The 16,179-nt window shown below is 45.5% G+C and overlaps 1 long non-coding RNA gene across 1 annotated transcript; it reads left to right on the top strand.

Annotated features, from left to right (window-relative positions):
• The first annotated feature begins 4,052 nt into the window (after positions 1–4,052).
• On the top strand, positions 4,053–4,667 carry LOC120567184. The gene is made up of 2 exons (XR_005640531.1): positions 4,053–4,199; positions 4,605–4,667. It is a non-coding gene; the product is annotated as an uncharacterized LOC120567184 (long non-coding RNA).
• The last annotated feature ends 11,512 nt before the right edge of the window (positions 4,668–16,179 follow it).

Here is a 16,179-nt window from a genome sequence, read left to right as displayed (position 1 = left end):
AACTGACGTTAGCTTCCCGGGGGAGGCTAACGGCAGACCGCTATAATCACCTAGCGGTCCGCCGAATTAACCGTTAGCTACCGCTATAATCACCTAGCGGTCCGCCGAATTAGCTATTAGCTAACTAACGTTAGCTGGAGGCTAGCGTGTGAACATCTTGCGCATGCGCAGAACGGATCGTGCAGGTGGAAGCGGTGTCGTTATTCCAAGGTGGTGGTGGAATGAACGCAGCATTATCATCTGCGCCTACGTCATGGCATACCGGTCATCTTGCACATCCGCGCGAACGGATTGTGCAGGTGGAACGGATCGGGTACTGACAGTGACCATGGTAGTGACAGACTGCCGAGCATTCCTAGGTCAGACGGGAAATCTCGCAAAATCCCTCGAGATCAAACGCGACTTCAGAGTAAAAAATCATGGCGGATGCAGTGGCGATAGTTTGTAGTTTGTTTTTAACCGAAAAAAAACGTTATCAAAAGAAAAGGCGATGGTCAAAGAAGTGGAGTCAACGCGAGCATAGACTATACTCAGCTACATCATGATATGGAGGTGAGTTGTTGTTTTTTCTCATAGAAATGTCATTACGTACTACACAGATTAATTACTGTTGAGATACACGTTCATATATTCGTTTCCATGTACTCTGGTGGATGTAGTTATGCCCATCGACTTTATTGTATGCCACAGTCCACAGGCTGCATGCTCGTTTGTCCCCGGGGCACACCACACACGAGGAGAAATCGGACCAAAAAAATCCAACATGTTGATCGGAGCGGTCCCGACGTCCTTCCGAGCAGACGAGAGCAGTCTTAACACACCACACACGGCAGGAATATCTGATCAGATTATTTTACGATAATCGGAGCATCTTTAAGATTGTCGGGAGGGGTGAATCGGGGCTAAAATTGGCCTAATTATCCTGCCGTCTGTACCAGGGGTTTGACCGCCGTTCCAGGGCACTTTCACGGGGAGAAGGTTGTGAAAACACGGGTTACAGGTTGCCTGGAATGCAGCACAAGTTCAAGTTTGTTTGGCGTTTTAGATAGAAAGTTAATGAAAGAAAGAAAGGTGGATTTACTTTTCCTTCAAATAATGAGCAGCTTTTGGTAAATTCAATGGATTTTTCTGCTTTTAAGTAATGATTTTACTAGCTATTACTGCTTGCTTAAGCTAGATTGTTGCTTCTGGTGCTTAAGATTTGAGCAGTCAGTGTGTGTGTGTGTGTGTGTGTGTGTGTGTGTGTGTGTGTTGAGCCTGTTTCAGCAGCACTTGGCTGGAATTTGTGGAGAAGCCTGTTGATCTCTGATTGTGTTATTTGTGTTTTTGATTGCTTTGTGGTCACCGTATGACCGGTTGGGTTTGTTTTTGTTTCTTTGGTAATTATTAATTTTGACTATATGTGATGCAGCATACTGTCATTCTGCGTTAAAGGAATATTTCACCGCTGGAAAGCTGAATATATCTTTAAATTGGGTCACTTATGTAGTAGAAATGTGAAATAAAAATTGAAATTGGTGCCTTCTAGGCCGAGAAAAGCCAGAAAATGTGTTTTGGTCTTATATGGATGAAAAACACCAAATCCCAGAATGCACCTGCTTCGTTGCTTTGAGTCCACCTGCCAACGCGCCTACCGCTTGACAGACCGACAGAGGCATTCAACTCAACTCAAGCGTGTTTTATTGTCATTTCAACCATATACACGAAAAACGTTTCATCGTGATTCAAGTGGTGTTACACATTTAACATATATAAAAACGACATTATATAAAAACGACATACCGAAACAGGCTACATTTAGTACACACACTTTATAGGCCTGCGGAAGTTCAGCTAACACATACTAGCATTAGCGCGTTGGTGGGCTGTAAACACCGAGCATAAACACAGCGGTGAATTAGCGCGTAATGTAGAATGGTCGGCATTTAACAGTCACAAACTCCACCAGCAGTTAGCAGTTAAATGGATACAAATCACCACATTTCTGCGCCACTTGCGGTTTAACACAGCCCACCTCTTTTACCTGGCGACAGAGCATCTCTAGCTCGGAGGGCTAGCAGGCCTGGTAGCTGGACAGTCGGTACAATATTCAGGCAGGTTTCCACAACAACAAAAACACGGCAGTCTCTGAACTTCGCGTTGGGGGTGTGTCGTTGAAGTTGGATGTAGTCCAGTTTGTGGTCTAAAATGAGCGGACACTTGCAAGCAGGATCCGTAAAGTTCAGCTAACGCATACTAGCATTGGTGTAGCTAAACACAGAGTATAAACACAGCTGTGAATTAGCGTGGAATGTCGAATGGTCGGCATTTAACAGTCACAAGCTCCACCAGCAGTTAGCAGTAGCTAGTTGGATTTTATTTCTACACCAGTTTAACACAGCCCACCTCCACGGGCCTGCGAGAGCAGCCTGGTAGCTGGATAGTCCCGGTGCCGGTACACTGTTGCTCAGGCATTGTCTACAACAACAAAAAACACAGCAGTCACTGAAATCACGTTGGGAGTTTCGTTGAAGGAGGATGTAGTCCAGCTTGTTGTTTAATGAGCAGACACTTGCAAGCAGGATGGCTGGGACAGGTGGCCAGCTAGCGTTAGCTTTCCACCTAGCCGATGAGGATGTCCCCTACCGGCTAGCGGCATTGAGCGACACCGCTGGTCTCCGCGGGCAGGCGAAGCTCACGTAGTGTGCCGAGTATTGCGTCTGTAATAACGTTTCCTCCATATTCTCCGATCTGTACCGATGTATCCCGGTGGTACACACGTCCGGTAGTTACAATGCAGATAATTGTTGTAAAAGTTTTCTGCTGAAAACCGAGAGCCTGTTTAGTGAAGATTCAAGATGGCTGACAGTCGTTTTCATTCGGAATACCTCGGCCAGACTCGGCAGTCCAACACCCTTTGGGCGTGTTGAAAACATACGGAAGTAGATCCTACTACTGGCTGTAGTCCTTGCCACTGGCCCAAAAATCTTCCGATGACGCAAAAATCGTCATTTTACGTCATCGGAAGATGTTTTCCAGGCCCCAAATGCAGAGATCTCTCGTCTCAGGGGGACATGAGGGAGGGAGGCACGGTCATTCAGAAATACTATCGGGTTTCTACTGATACACAGCTGAATGCTAAATCGGTGAAGTATCTCTTTAAAGTGATGGCTTCAGTCACCGTGTATTCATGGACGTCAGTTTGGTTTGAAATGTGCTGGGGACAGAGACGCATTCAGAAGTGCATTTCCAGAAGTGCGGGGTATAATGACGTATTCATTTTTTTCTCTTTCACGCAGGTCATGTTTTGAAAGACGCTGTCCTGTAGCTTACTAATGAATAAAAATGTGGTTTAATGTACCTAAACAATGATCAATGCTTACCAAATCATATTGCTCCTCATAACCACTGAAAACTGTCCAAAAATCTAACCCAAAGTCCTATTATTTTGGACGTTATCTGACATTAACCATAGACAGTATATATTAAGACATTAAAGCTGCAGTAGGTAAGATTGTGAAGAGCCAGGACTTCGCCAACAAATTTGAACATCGACAACTTCTCAGTCCCTCCCCCCTTTCTGCTGCAGCCCAAACCGTCTCCTAAGCCCCTCCCACACAATGGAGTTTGACAGAACTGCCGGCATGTCAGACAACATTCGTTCAAAACTAAACACCAACACAACATTAACTTTACTCACCAACAGTAAAACGATGCTAACTACAGGGCTCGAGAGTGCGACCAATTTGGTCGCAAATGCGACCAAAATTTGTAAGGGTGCGACTAAGATTTTTCCTAGGTCGCACCGGTGCACCTAACGTCCTCGCATCCGCTGCCTCTCCACTAACTAAGCAATGTTGTTTATAGCGATATGGTTTAATGTTGCGTTACATGACCCATTCCTTCTGGAAAGCCGTGCCTGTGTTTGGATCTCTCCTCCGCGCAGCCCCGCCCCATTCACTCACACACCGGCCGGCTCACCTGCAACATGGAGAGACACAGCGCCGCTGCTCCAAACTCCCGACATTTGTCTACAGTTTTAATTGTTATTAATGTAAGGTAGTAGCCTTAAGTAGGCCACTAGGCGGCGCTGTTGCCATTACTATAACAGATGCAGTTCAGCATTTTCTTTGCTTTTTTATACCTTACGAGATGCCGTAGTTTACACTTGATTTGTGTAGGCCGCCATGTTCGTTAAAAACTGTGTGTCCTACGTTAAGGTAAGCAGCTCAATCGGTGGCATATACTATAAAAGTGTAAATATGTACATTGATAACCACCCACTCAGCCCATTTGTTCACATGTTGCTTATTTAAGTGTGAAGTTACCATTTGTAGGGTCAAGCACGGCAAATTCGTTTTTTTATTTACTGTACAAATTGAGTTGGGGTTAAACTATTGTGGCTATCCGGTGGGCTAACGTTAGCTGAGGGATGAATCTACATTTGCGATAACTTGATGGTTTATTTAATAATTCAGTTTTATGTGGCAAACCTACTCTTGTTAAGGTGCTATATTTAATTTAGCTTTGTAGAACTATTTATTTTACACTATTATTTTTATGTTGGCTTGTTTGTTTTGTGGATTCATTTCTAACTGGAAAAAAACTGTGTGTCCTACGTTAAGGGGATGATGAAACCAGCCTTCTCTGTGACAATAAATCCTAATGGTCTCAGCCACAATCTTCAACCCAGCGTCCCGTGCCTCCTTCTCTCTGCACTTCACCCCTAACATCTATCACAACACAACGCAGAGTCCCAGCAGCAGTGCCGAGGGTACCTCCAGGCGGCACGCGCACAGGGGAGTGGGTTACATCTTTGGTGCCGTGACCCGGATTGTGGTGCTCTGAGGCCCAGGACAGAGACTGGCAGTGCTCCACAGAGGTCTGGTGAACTGTGTTCGGGAGAAGCCTATTTATGATCCTAATTTTAGGGACTGAATTAGGAAGTACTGTGGTGGAAGAACATCAACCCCTACCAGCATATCCTTTCAAGTACAGAGTGAAACAGTAATGTGTTGCATGACGATCATCTTGGGACTTTTATCTGATTTTATTTGACTGAACCGCTCGTTACAGGGTTGTAGGCCAAATCTGGTGTTAGATTTTATCATCTAACCTGTCTTTGGTAACAATATTCATGCTAGCGGTTAAGGGGTATTCTTTAAGTTGAACAAAGAGATGCGTATTGGCAAATTTTCACTTTTTATGCATGTTTAATTGCTTGATAGTTGTGTTTCCATGTCATTTTTTTACTTTATGTAGTAAGATAACAGTTTCACATACACACACACTTTTTAAGTACAGTAGTAACAAATTGAATCCATGCAGCTACAGATTTGATACCAGTTGGGGCGTGTTGAATAACAGAAGGAAATTAACACCTATAACCAGAAAAATGTTTAGTGACCACACAGACTCTCCACAAGGGCTGGAAGGACCCCCTGCAGCTGCCTTGAGCATTCACCCCTCCCCTGGGCCTGCAACAAGCCAACAACTGGACTCAAATAGAACCCAAGTCCATTATCTGAGTGAGGTGGCGTTGTCAGACACGGGCACAGTGATTCCACAGCAAATAGTGAGACCCAAACATACACACCATGCCACCCAGTTTGCTGACCCACAACTGCACCACCACGATGATCACCATGCCTATAGGCATTACCCAGGACCTGGACTAGGCTCCCCAGTCCACCCCACCCTAGTACTCTCACCTTACATTAATCATGCCAAGCCAAAAGCCTTGCAGCCTCCCAGTTTTAATGTTGTCGCGGGTGCAAGACACCAGACAAACGGATCGAGATTACAGCTTGCCAGCTATCACTTCCCCTAATTGATGCTCCTGCGCCCGGACAGCAGTGCAGACTATGATGGGTGCTGCTGCCTCACCCCAAGCTAGTATCCACTGACTGCCCCCAACCCCTACCCCCTTGTAGCTTTCACCAACCCACCTTACCGAAAGGCAAACTGGGCTGCAGCCCTCCATGAACCATCAAGCTGCCCCCTATCTCTCAACACAGGACATGAAGCCTAGTCCCCAAGGTTACACTGGCTATTCACTGTCTACCCCCGACCCAGGGTCCCCATGCTAAGGTTTCAAACACCACAATCCATGAACACTATGACTAACCCCCTTCTGTTGGACCGTTCCCCAGAAGTTTACAGCACCAGCCCCTGTTCGACACCCCCCAAGAGCCTAGAGAAGCAACCCCCATGCACCAACCGGCCACCAGAACATTGGGCCCCAACACAAACATGTCTAGGCCCCTGAATGTGGCAAATACAGCTTTTAGCCACACAGTCCCTCTGCAAGCCCCCAACCCAGGGAATTTACCTACACCACACCACCAAACCATCATGTATCCTGATGACCACTTGCATACCATGCTTCCACCTCAATCCTCCATTCAGCCCACGCACTTGTACCCACCTGACCCACCCCTAAAGACTCCGGTTATTGCCACAGCTAACCCAGGATTCCCACAGACGACTTATGCTGGCTTCATGCAGACACATCAAGTCAAGAATGTGCAGGTGTTTACTGGTAACGCGGATAGCAAGATGCTTGTCGATGACTGGATACGTGACATGCAATATCTCCTGGAGGCTATAGAGCTGCCCACCCCCCTCCGCTTTTCCACGGTTGTGAGACACCTAAGCGGTGAAGCCAGAAAACTGGTGCTGAACTTACCCCCCCATGAACAGACCCCAGAGAATGCATTCGAGGAACTAAGGGCAGAATACAGTGAAACACGAGGCACCCTAGATCCACTGGCTGATTTCTATGAGTGCAGCCAAAGGCCAGGAGAGCCTGCTTGCTCTTATGCTATAAGACTGGAGGCAACATTGCGAGCTGTGGAAGAGAGTCAAAGGGGTTACATGCCTTTTCCTGATCGCGACAGTAAACTCACCAGGCAGTTCCTAAGAGGACTCAATGACGAGGAGGTGTATGCAAGAATTGCACCGATGAAGCCCAGGCTTTTAAGCTTCAGAGAGCTGCAGGGTGAGCTACGAAACCTCTCCAGGGAAACTAAAAAGTTCCAGTCGCAACATAAGTCGAAGAAGACCTATGCGCAGGTACATGTTACGCCGGAGCCTAATGCAATTGTGAAGGCAGATAGGACAAAACATACATCAGAGCTAACAGAGTTGACTGAGATGGTCAAGAGGCTAGCCCTTAACCAAGAGGAACACATGGCCAAGCTGTGTCGCCTAGAATCAAGGATCTCTGCTCCACCCCCTGCCCCCCCACTAAGAACTCAGCCATCTGCAGGAAATGTCATTCAGGCTGCTAATGTCACATGCTACAGGTGTGGGAAGCAAGGACATATAGCCCGGGTCTGCAGAGCAGCGTTTCCAAATCCCAACCTGCAGACCCAGCCGGTGACCCCTGTGGAGGGAAGCACGCTTCAGCCTTCCCAACATTTAAATGCCTAGAGCCCATGGTAACCGGGGCAACCATGGGCATGCAGCAAGGTCCCCCAGTGGAGGATGAAAAGGTCAGCAATGAAGAGGACCCTCCCTTAGTGGGTCCCAGGAACGAGGGGGGGGTGGAAGTCAACGGAATGAAGTGCAGGGCGCTCATTGACTCTGGCTCTCAAGTAACCAGTATTACCCATAGATACTGGCGGAGCCACCCCACCCTTAAACAGCAAAAGCTACAGCCCTCCAAAATATCCATAGAGGGCTGGAGGTCAGAGGGTACCCCACTATGGTGTCCTTCGCATCCAACTGAAAGCGCTGGGAAAAGAGTTCAAGGATGTACCAGCTTTTGTTGTTCCTGATTCTGAATATCGCTCCTCTGTCCCTTCTTTGCGTGTAGGGACCAATGTCATTCGTGCCTCCAGAGCCTACCTCCAAGCGTCCTTTGGCCAGCAGTTTCTCCATCGGATCAAAGGGAGCCATCCAGAATGGTATGCAGCTCTACAGGAGGTGGAAACCACTGAACAAAGTGAAACAGAGGACATGGTGGGCCCTGCTGTGTATACTGGCCGTAAAATTCGCATCCCCGCAGGAAAGGAAATGGACTTACTGTGTAACATTACCGTCGGCCCACAGAGAAAGACTTATACAGCCTTGATTGAAGGTCACCCCTCCCTACAACTCCCTCAAAACCTCTTGGTTGCCAAAGTTCTTGTTGATGTTAAGAGAGGTTCGGCCCCTGTCAGAGTGATGAACCTGTCCCCGCGCGTACTTTTTTTACCATCAAGCCACATACACACCTGGCTGGGGTGTGGACCTTAGTGGAGCAGCGGTGGAAAATGAGCAACACACGCTCTCCTTCAAGAGCTTGTGGAAAAGAATGCAAGCGTTTTCTCACAGCATCCAATGGACTATGGCCACACCAAAACAGTGCAGCATGAAATCCCTCTGGTGGACTCCAAAGCCATTTCGGCTCCCATATCGCGAAGATCCCCCCCTCTCAGTGGCAGGATGTCAGAAGGTTGCTAAAGGAAATGGAGACGGAGGGAGTTATCCCGGCCTAGCAGGAGCCCATATGCGTCACCTGTAGTGATCGTGACCAAGAAGGATGGGTCATTAAGGCTATGCATTGATTATAGAAAGCTCAACTCCTGCAGCACAAGAGCGCCGCCCTCTGCCTAGGATAGAAGAGGCACTGGAAGCTCTGGGACAAGCAAAGTACTTCTCCACTCTCGACCTCACATCTGGTTACTGGCAGGTGGAAGTGGTGGAGCATGACAGACACAAGACGGCATTCAGCACTCCCATGGGACTGTTTGAAGCTAACAGAATGCCATTCGGGCTGCAGAATGCTCCATCCACTTTTCAGAGACTCATGACCTGCTGCTTTGGCGATCTCAACTTTACCCACCTCCTGATCTATCTGGATGACCTCATTATCTTCTCGAAATCATTTGATGAGCATCTACAGCGGCTACAGATGGTGTTTGATCGGCTCCAGGAGCATGGTTTGAAGTTGAAGCCCTCAAAGTGCCAGCTTGTGAGAAAGGAGGTGCAGTATTTGGGTGTCTGCTGAAGGAATTAGGACAGACCCAGAGAAGATCAGCAGAGTTAAGGACTGGCCAAGGCCCACAAATCGTAAAGAAGTGCTGCAGTTCTTGGGATTTGTTGGGTACTACAGGCGATATGTGCTGGGATACTCCACCCTAGCTGCTCCCTTATATCGCCTCACCACTGGTGACCCCAGAAGGAAAAAGAGGGGGAAAGAAAAGTGCCGCTGCTGACCCGCGCTTTCTTGTGGACTAGTGAGTGTGAGTTGGCATTTCAGACCCTAAAAGAAAGCCTGATGACTGCTCCTGTGCTTGGCTATCCAGATTACAGTATACCTTTTGTACTGCAGACCGACGCATCTGGAGGGGGGCTTGGTGCTGTCTTGGCACAAGTGCAGGATGGGGCTGAGAGAGTTATAGCCTATGCCAGCTGAAGCTTGAGCCCAGCAGAGACAAGATATCCTGCCCATAAACTCGAAGTTCCGCCCCCTGAAGTGGGCTGTGACAGATAAATTCTATGATCATCTCTATGGACGCAAATTTTCTGTCCAGACAGACAACAACCCTCTCAAGTATGTGATGACTTCAGCAAAGCTGGATGCGACGGGTCAGCGGTGGGTGTCGCGCCTCGTCTGCATTTGATTTCGGCATCCAGTATAAGAGGGGCCAGAGTAACTCAAATGCGGATGCCCTCTCCCGCTTGTCCTACCAGGAAGTCACGCAGGTCTTACGATCCTGTCCTCAGCGGCTGAGGGTATGTGGCCCACAGCAGATGGAGGCACAGACCGCTCCAGGGCCAGAACTCCCCTCCAGGTGAGAACGTGGCTGTCCCCGGGGGCCCAGACCTTTGTCCGGCCCTGGAGTATAGTGAACCTTATAGGGATGTAGGGACTGAGTCACTCCCTGCCATGACGAAACAGGAGATTCGTGTGGGTAAAGGAAGATCCGTGATTGGTCCAGTCTTGCACTTTAGGACCGGAACCAGAAACCAAGCCGCAGTGAAAGGGTCGGAGGTGGAAGGGAAGTGGGCCTTCTCTTAAAGGAGTGGAGGAGGTTAGTGATAAGAGATGGTATCATGTATCGTAGCATTCAAGAGCATGAGAGAGGGGCAGTGGAGCAGCTAGTACTGCCGGAGAGGCTACGCACGTCAGTCAAAACTGCTCTCCATGATGACTCAGGGCACTTGGGATTTGAGAGGACATTGCAGATGACTAAGGAGAGATTTTACTGGCCAAGAATGTTCCAGGAAATCAAAGCTTGGTGTGAGCAGTGTGAAAGGTGCTGCCTCAGAAAGACTCCTACTGCAGGCCTCAGGGCTCCTCTGGTAAGCATCCACAGCAGCGCACCCATGGAGCTTATATGTGTGGACTTTTTGACCCTGGAAAAATCCAAAGGGGGGTATAGAAAATGTGCTCATGTTAACGACCACTTTTCTCGCTATGCACAGGCCTACCCCACAAAGGACCAAAAAGCCAAGACAGTTGCCAAGGTGCTGTGGAGGAATTTCTTCTGCCGGTTTGGTTTCCCCTGCCAAATTGCATGCAGATCAAGGGCAATTTTGAAAGTGCTATTGTAAAGGAGTTGTGTAAGTGCACTGGCATCACTAAGACCCACACCACCCCATACCACCCCCAAGGAAATGGGACCAATGAGAGGTTCAACAGGACATTGTTGAACATGCTGGGGACACTAGAGCCGCACTTGAAGATCCGCTGGCATGAGTATGTGGATGCCATGACACATGCATACAACTGCACACCCATGATTCGACTGGATACACACCATACTATCTAATGTTTGGTAGACACCCCAGGCTTCCTGTGGACCTGATTTTTGGGCTCCCTACAGATAATGAGTTACGGAGAATACAGTGATTATGTCCAGACTCTGCATGACTGTCTGTCTAAGGCCTATGCTCAGGCCAACCAGACACGCTAAGGAACAGCAGAAAAAGTACTATGACCTAAAAGCAGGGAGTCAAGTTTTCTGCCCAGGGGATAGAGTCCTAGTCAAAGTCTGTCATGTCGAGGGACGGCAGAAGTTAAGAGATAAATGGGAGTCCGTCCGCCAACATTGTGGTGAAAAAGCAACCTAACATCCCGGTGTATGTGGTACGACAGGAGGATGGAGAAACAGAAAAAGTGATCCACCGCAACCTCCTTACACAATGCATGTTTCTCCCAGTGGAGCATTTTGGTGAAACAGTCAGAAAGGATCCTGAGGCGGATACAGATGTAAGAGATGCAGACCTCGAGTCAGAAACGGCAGAGGACAATATGGGGAGCAATGTCGACAGAGTTCTACCTGGAACATCAGACAGACAGGACGAGCGCAAAGCACAGAGGATGTGGATATGGAGATGAGGGAAATGAGTAGGGAGGAGGAAAATGAGAATGACGGTGGCAACAACTTTCCTCAATGTCCCAGTTCTCCTAGGAGAAACCCACCACGGAATCGACGTCCCCCAAGGAAACTGTCTTGTGAGTCACAAGTCATGAAGACAGAAAGTGATCAGGAGAAAATAGAGAGAGGGCGGCAGCTGTGGCAAAGGATCAAAACAAAGAGAGCAGCTGGCCCCAAGTGAAACAGCGTCGTAGTACATACACTGGAGTGGCACCTACACAAACACACACACATTACGCACACAAACACCCCACACACACACACACATACATATGTTTACCACCAAACACAGGTCAACCTTCTGTTGTAAGTTGTTTAGAGTTCTTTTATATATGTTTGGTGGGTGGTCTTATACTAAGTTTGGTCTGATGGCGTGGACACCATCAATTAAAGAAGGGGAAGATGTAAGGTAGTAGCCTTAAGTAGGCCACTAGGCGGCGCTGTTGCCATTACTATAACAGATGCAGTTCAGCATTTTCTTTGCTTTTTTATACCTTACGAGATGCCGTAGTTTACACTTGATTTGTGTAGGCCGCCATGTTCGTTAAAAACTGTGTGTCCTAGCGTTAGGTAAGCAGCTCAATCGGTGGCATATACTATAAAAGTGTAAATATGTACATTGATAACCACCCACTCAGCCCATTTGTTCACATGTTGCTTATTTAAGTGTGAAGTTACCATTTGTAGGGTCAAGCACGGCAAATTCGTTTTTTTATTTACTGTACAAATTGAGTTGGGGTTAAACTATTGTGGCTATCCGGTGGGCTAACGTTAGCTGAGGGATGAATCTACATTTGCGATAACTTGATGGTTTATTTAATAATTCAGTTTTATGTGGCAAACCTACTTTCTTAAGGTTATATATTTAATTTAGCTTTGTAGAACTATTTATTTTACACTATTATTTTTATGTTGGCTTGTTTGTTTTGTGGATTCATTTCTAACTGGGAAAAAAACTGTGTGTCCTACGTTAAGGGGATGATGAAACCAGCCTTCTCTGTGACAATAAATCCTAATGGTCTCAGCCACAATCTTCAACCCAGCGTCCGTGTCTCCTTCTCTCTGCACTTCACCCCTAACATCTATCACAACACAACGCGAGTCCCAGCAGCAGTGCCGAGGGGTACCTTCAGGCGGCAGACGCAGGCAGGAGTGGGTTACATTAACACAGCTGTATATTGTTAAGTATGAGAGGGAAACCTGTATTGGTACCAGTGTTTCCGCTGGTAACTCTGTTACTGCGTCGCCACGGCGAAAACACATTATTAAACTAACTTCAGTTCGTTGAGTAATAGCGTGTAAGGCCGGAGCATGCTGGATCATAGTTCATAAAAATGCAGCGCAGTGACGATACAGACATTTCATAGCCTACACAAGACGGGTGTAACGCCGCTAACGAGTCAGCCGTCACTCTGAGTAGCCTCGCATAGCTTCAGTCCATCACACTCCCCCTGTCTTTCGGTCGTTCTTTTTTTTTTTTTTTTTTTTTTTTTAAGATTTCGGCCTTTATTTTGATAGGAAAGCTGAAGACATGAAAGGGAGAGAGAGTGGGGGATGACATGTACAGACATGAAAATCACTTCACCTTTCGGGAAATTCGCCGTTTGAAACCAAAATAGGTGACCTACGTGAATCGTGTAGATTTGATGAGAAAATGTTTAAGGGGAGAGGGGGTGTAAGTACTCCGGCCTGGTGCCGTATGACTATTTTAGAAAAATAAATAAATTAAAAAGTCCACATGGGATTTGTTTTAATGCGCTGAATTTAACCATACTGTCTATAGATTTAACCAATCATCGAACTTCCACCAACCAATGAAACGAGTTCCACCAACCTTCTGCAGCGCTGTTCAAGGAAGACGGCCGCGGCGTAAGACGGTGCTTGCTAGTCATTAGATGCTAGTTCACAAAGCTTCGGTCTGTACACTCTGTCATAGGAGTACGTTACCGGCAACGCACCACTACCGTTAAGACTGCGACTGTTCCTTTACTGACCGACCCGGATAACAATACAAAAAGTGCTACCGTTCATAGCGGATCATGATTTGTAAAGCTATCTGAAGCCCAAACTGCCTTGATAAAGCTGTCTGTTTGGAATCAGCATGGCAGGTATTTAAACATAACGGCCTTGTCCCAGAGTTTAGACTTCTAGCTATATGAAATGATAAACAATGCCACGTTTTTAATAATTGTAAATAAAGCAGCTAATATCAGCATGGACAAAATCATGAATGTACTAATTTGCTTTTTTGATGATGACCTGGCCAAAGTAGTAAATTTTAGTTTTCACAATGATTCATTTTAGGATTATGATATTATTGCAATATGTAAATCCACATTGACTCTTTATTTAATATATGGTTGGAAGAAGTACAAATGTATCCAAAACTTTTTAGTCTTTTAAAAATTATGACTTTTATTATTGTGTAATGTCAGAAGGACTTTAACTGTTTTGCCAGTCAAATTAACTTGAATGAGTGCATATTGAAATATTACACTGTTGGTTGGGCAAAAATGCATCTCAAAATGCATCAGATTGATGCTTTAAAATATGGAATATTTAAAATTTTCTTCCGGGGGGCATGCCTCACGGACCCCCTAGAGGGGTAATATCCTTCTCACCTTTTTCACCCTGACCCGTTTTCATGCCTGTCATATAGGAAAGGGCTGCAGGTCGGAGTCAAACCTCTATATTTACCAACTGAGCTATCCTGCTCTCTCTCTTTTAATCAGTCTGTTATTGTTGTTGAAAGCTTATGAAGGAGCTTTCTCAGGCTATTTATTTTAGATAACTTTCATTTACATGTGTTGCAGCTGTATATTTTCAAACTGGTAAAGAAAAACCCTGTCTTTGCATTTTATTTTAATCACAATCTGTTTTAATAAAAGAGCTTAAAAATAAAAAGAGAAAAGTGGCTTTGACTTAAAACTGAACATTTAGCCCACTTTAAAAAATACAGAGCTATATATCGTGTATCGCCATTCAGCGTTAAGGCGATGCGAGGAAAAATTTGGGAGCACCTAAATTTTGTGCTGGTGCACCTAAATAAAAAAAGTTAGGCGCACCAGTGCAACCAAGGCAAAAAGTTAGTGTGGAGCCCTGTAACTAGCAGGCTAGCGTTAGCCATTTCAGCATCATATCAGACCGACCACATTAAAATTATCCTCACCAACGTAGCTTTGTGGACGTTTGACTACAAATAACCAAGTAACCATTTAACCCTTGTGTTGTCTTGCCTTGTCCTTCCGAGTCAAAATTGAAAATTCACTTTTTTCTGGCCTGGCAATTTTTAAAAGGTTTTTATCAAAAAAGCTTTCAAAGCTTTCTTTATTCATGGTCAATACATTTTTATATATATATATATATATATATATATATATATATATATATAATATTTATTTAAATTTATATGACATTATACCTCATTTTTTAGGTAAAAAAGCAGAAATTATGAATTATTTTGACAGTTAAGATCAGAGGATGTTGAGTGGATCACAGACTGGTATATGTTAAAGTTTAGTCAGGATACTGTTTTAAAACCATTTCAACTTTTTGTAAAATGCTATAAAATTGAATGAAACAAACCAAAATGAAATGAAAGTAATCATTAATTTTACCTGCTTAGAACGTTGTCTGGAACCCATAAAACATATCCATGGTTCCATGTTAATTTTCTGCAATTTGGTTGAAACCCATATTTCTGATTTAAAAACCTTTTTCAAACAGGTCAAATTTGACCCGAGGACAACACAAGGGTTAAAAGTCCATATGCCTTGAGGATACTCAGAAACATTACCACTTCAAAAAAGATTATGTTGGAACGTGACGATGCTGGCGTGAATATCGCCGCTTCACAATCCGCGAAATTAATATTTTGTGGTGTTTTCTAGTAAATTAAGTACCCTAAGTTTTAGATTAGGTGTTGGTCATTCTCAACTTCTTTATCCAAAATAATCACACCCCTGATTAAGTGTTTGTGCTTCACATTTTCAGCAGGGCAGCGGAGCGGCTGTGGGTTGACTCCCCACTGTTCTCAGGCTTTATAAGTCCTAACGTGAAAAAGCTTAACAGTGGTTTAATGTACCTAAACAATGATCAATCATCACCAGATTTCTGGTTCGATTTTTTGACAGTTTTCAGTGGTTATGAGGAGCAATATGAGCGAAAAGTTTGGTGATCATTGTTAAGCTAGCCTACATTAAACCATGTTAAGCCTTTTCCTCGCTATAGGCGCCAATGAAGAAGAAAACGTTAACGTGAGATAACTTTGTTGGATTTCGGTTTAGTTTTTTTTTGACAGGCTTCAGTGTTCATGACAAGATATGGCCATGGAATTTGGTGATCGTTGATCGTTGTTTAGGTACATTAAACCAAGTTAAGCATTTTAGAATGTCCCGACAGGCAGTGTTGTGAACAGAGAAGCGCAGCGGCTGTGTCTGTGCTTGCCCTGTGGGGATAGTAGAGATTTTTGTGGATTTGTTGGAATCAGTCGCTCAAGAATTATATGTGTTATGAACTTCTTTTTTTAGGTTATTCAAAGGTGGTTTAATTGCTGGAGGATAGTGCTGAAGGCCCAGGTGTAAATTACATAATGGAAGTAGCTCGGCCAGCGGGCAAAATTACAAATCCCACCATGGCCACGCCAAGACCCGCCCTACGAAGCAGCTCGATTGGTTGGGGTTAGGCATTTGACCTCGAGTGGTTAAGGTTAGGGGATTGGTCAGGGGATAGGATCTGTACATGTAAGCATGGACGCCTGGCCGATAGTAGTGTGTGAATGCTATTGAAGGGAGGTGTCTAGTGCGCCTGCTCTATTGGCGTTTTTCCA

Source organism: Perca fluviatilis, chromosome 10 (assembly GCF_010015445.1).
Source record: "Perca fluviatilis chromosome 10, GENO_Pfluv_1.0, whole genome shotgun sequence".
NCBI classification, from domain to species: Eukaryota; Metazoa; Chordata; class Actinopteri; order Perciformes; family Percidae; genus Perca; species Perca fluviatilis.
The sequence above is the reverse complement of the archived record's forward strand: the minus strand, read 5'-3'. Positions and strand labels throughout refer to the sequence as shown.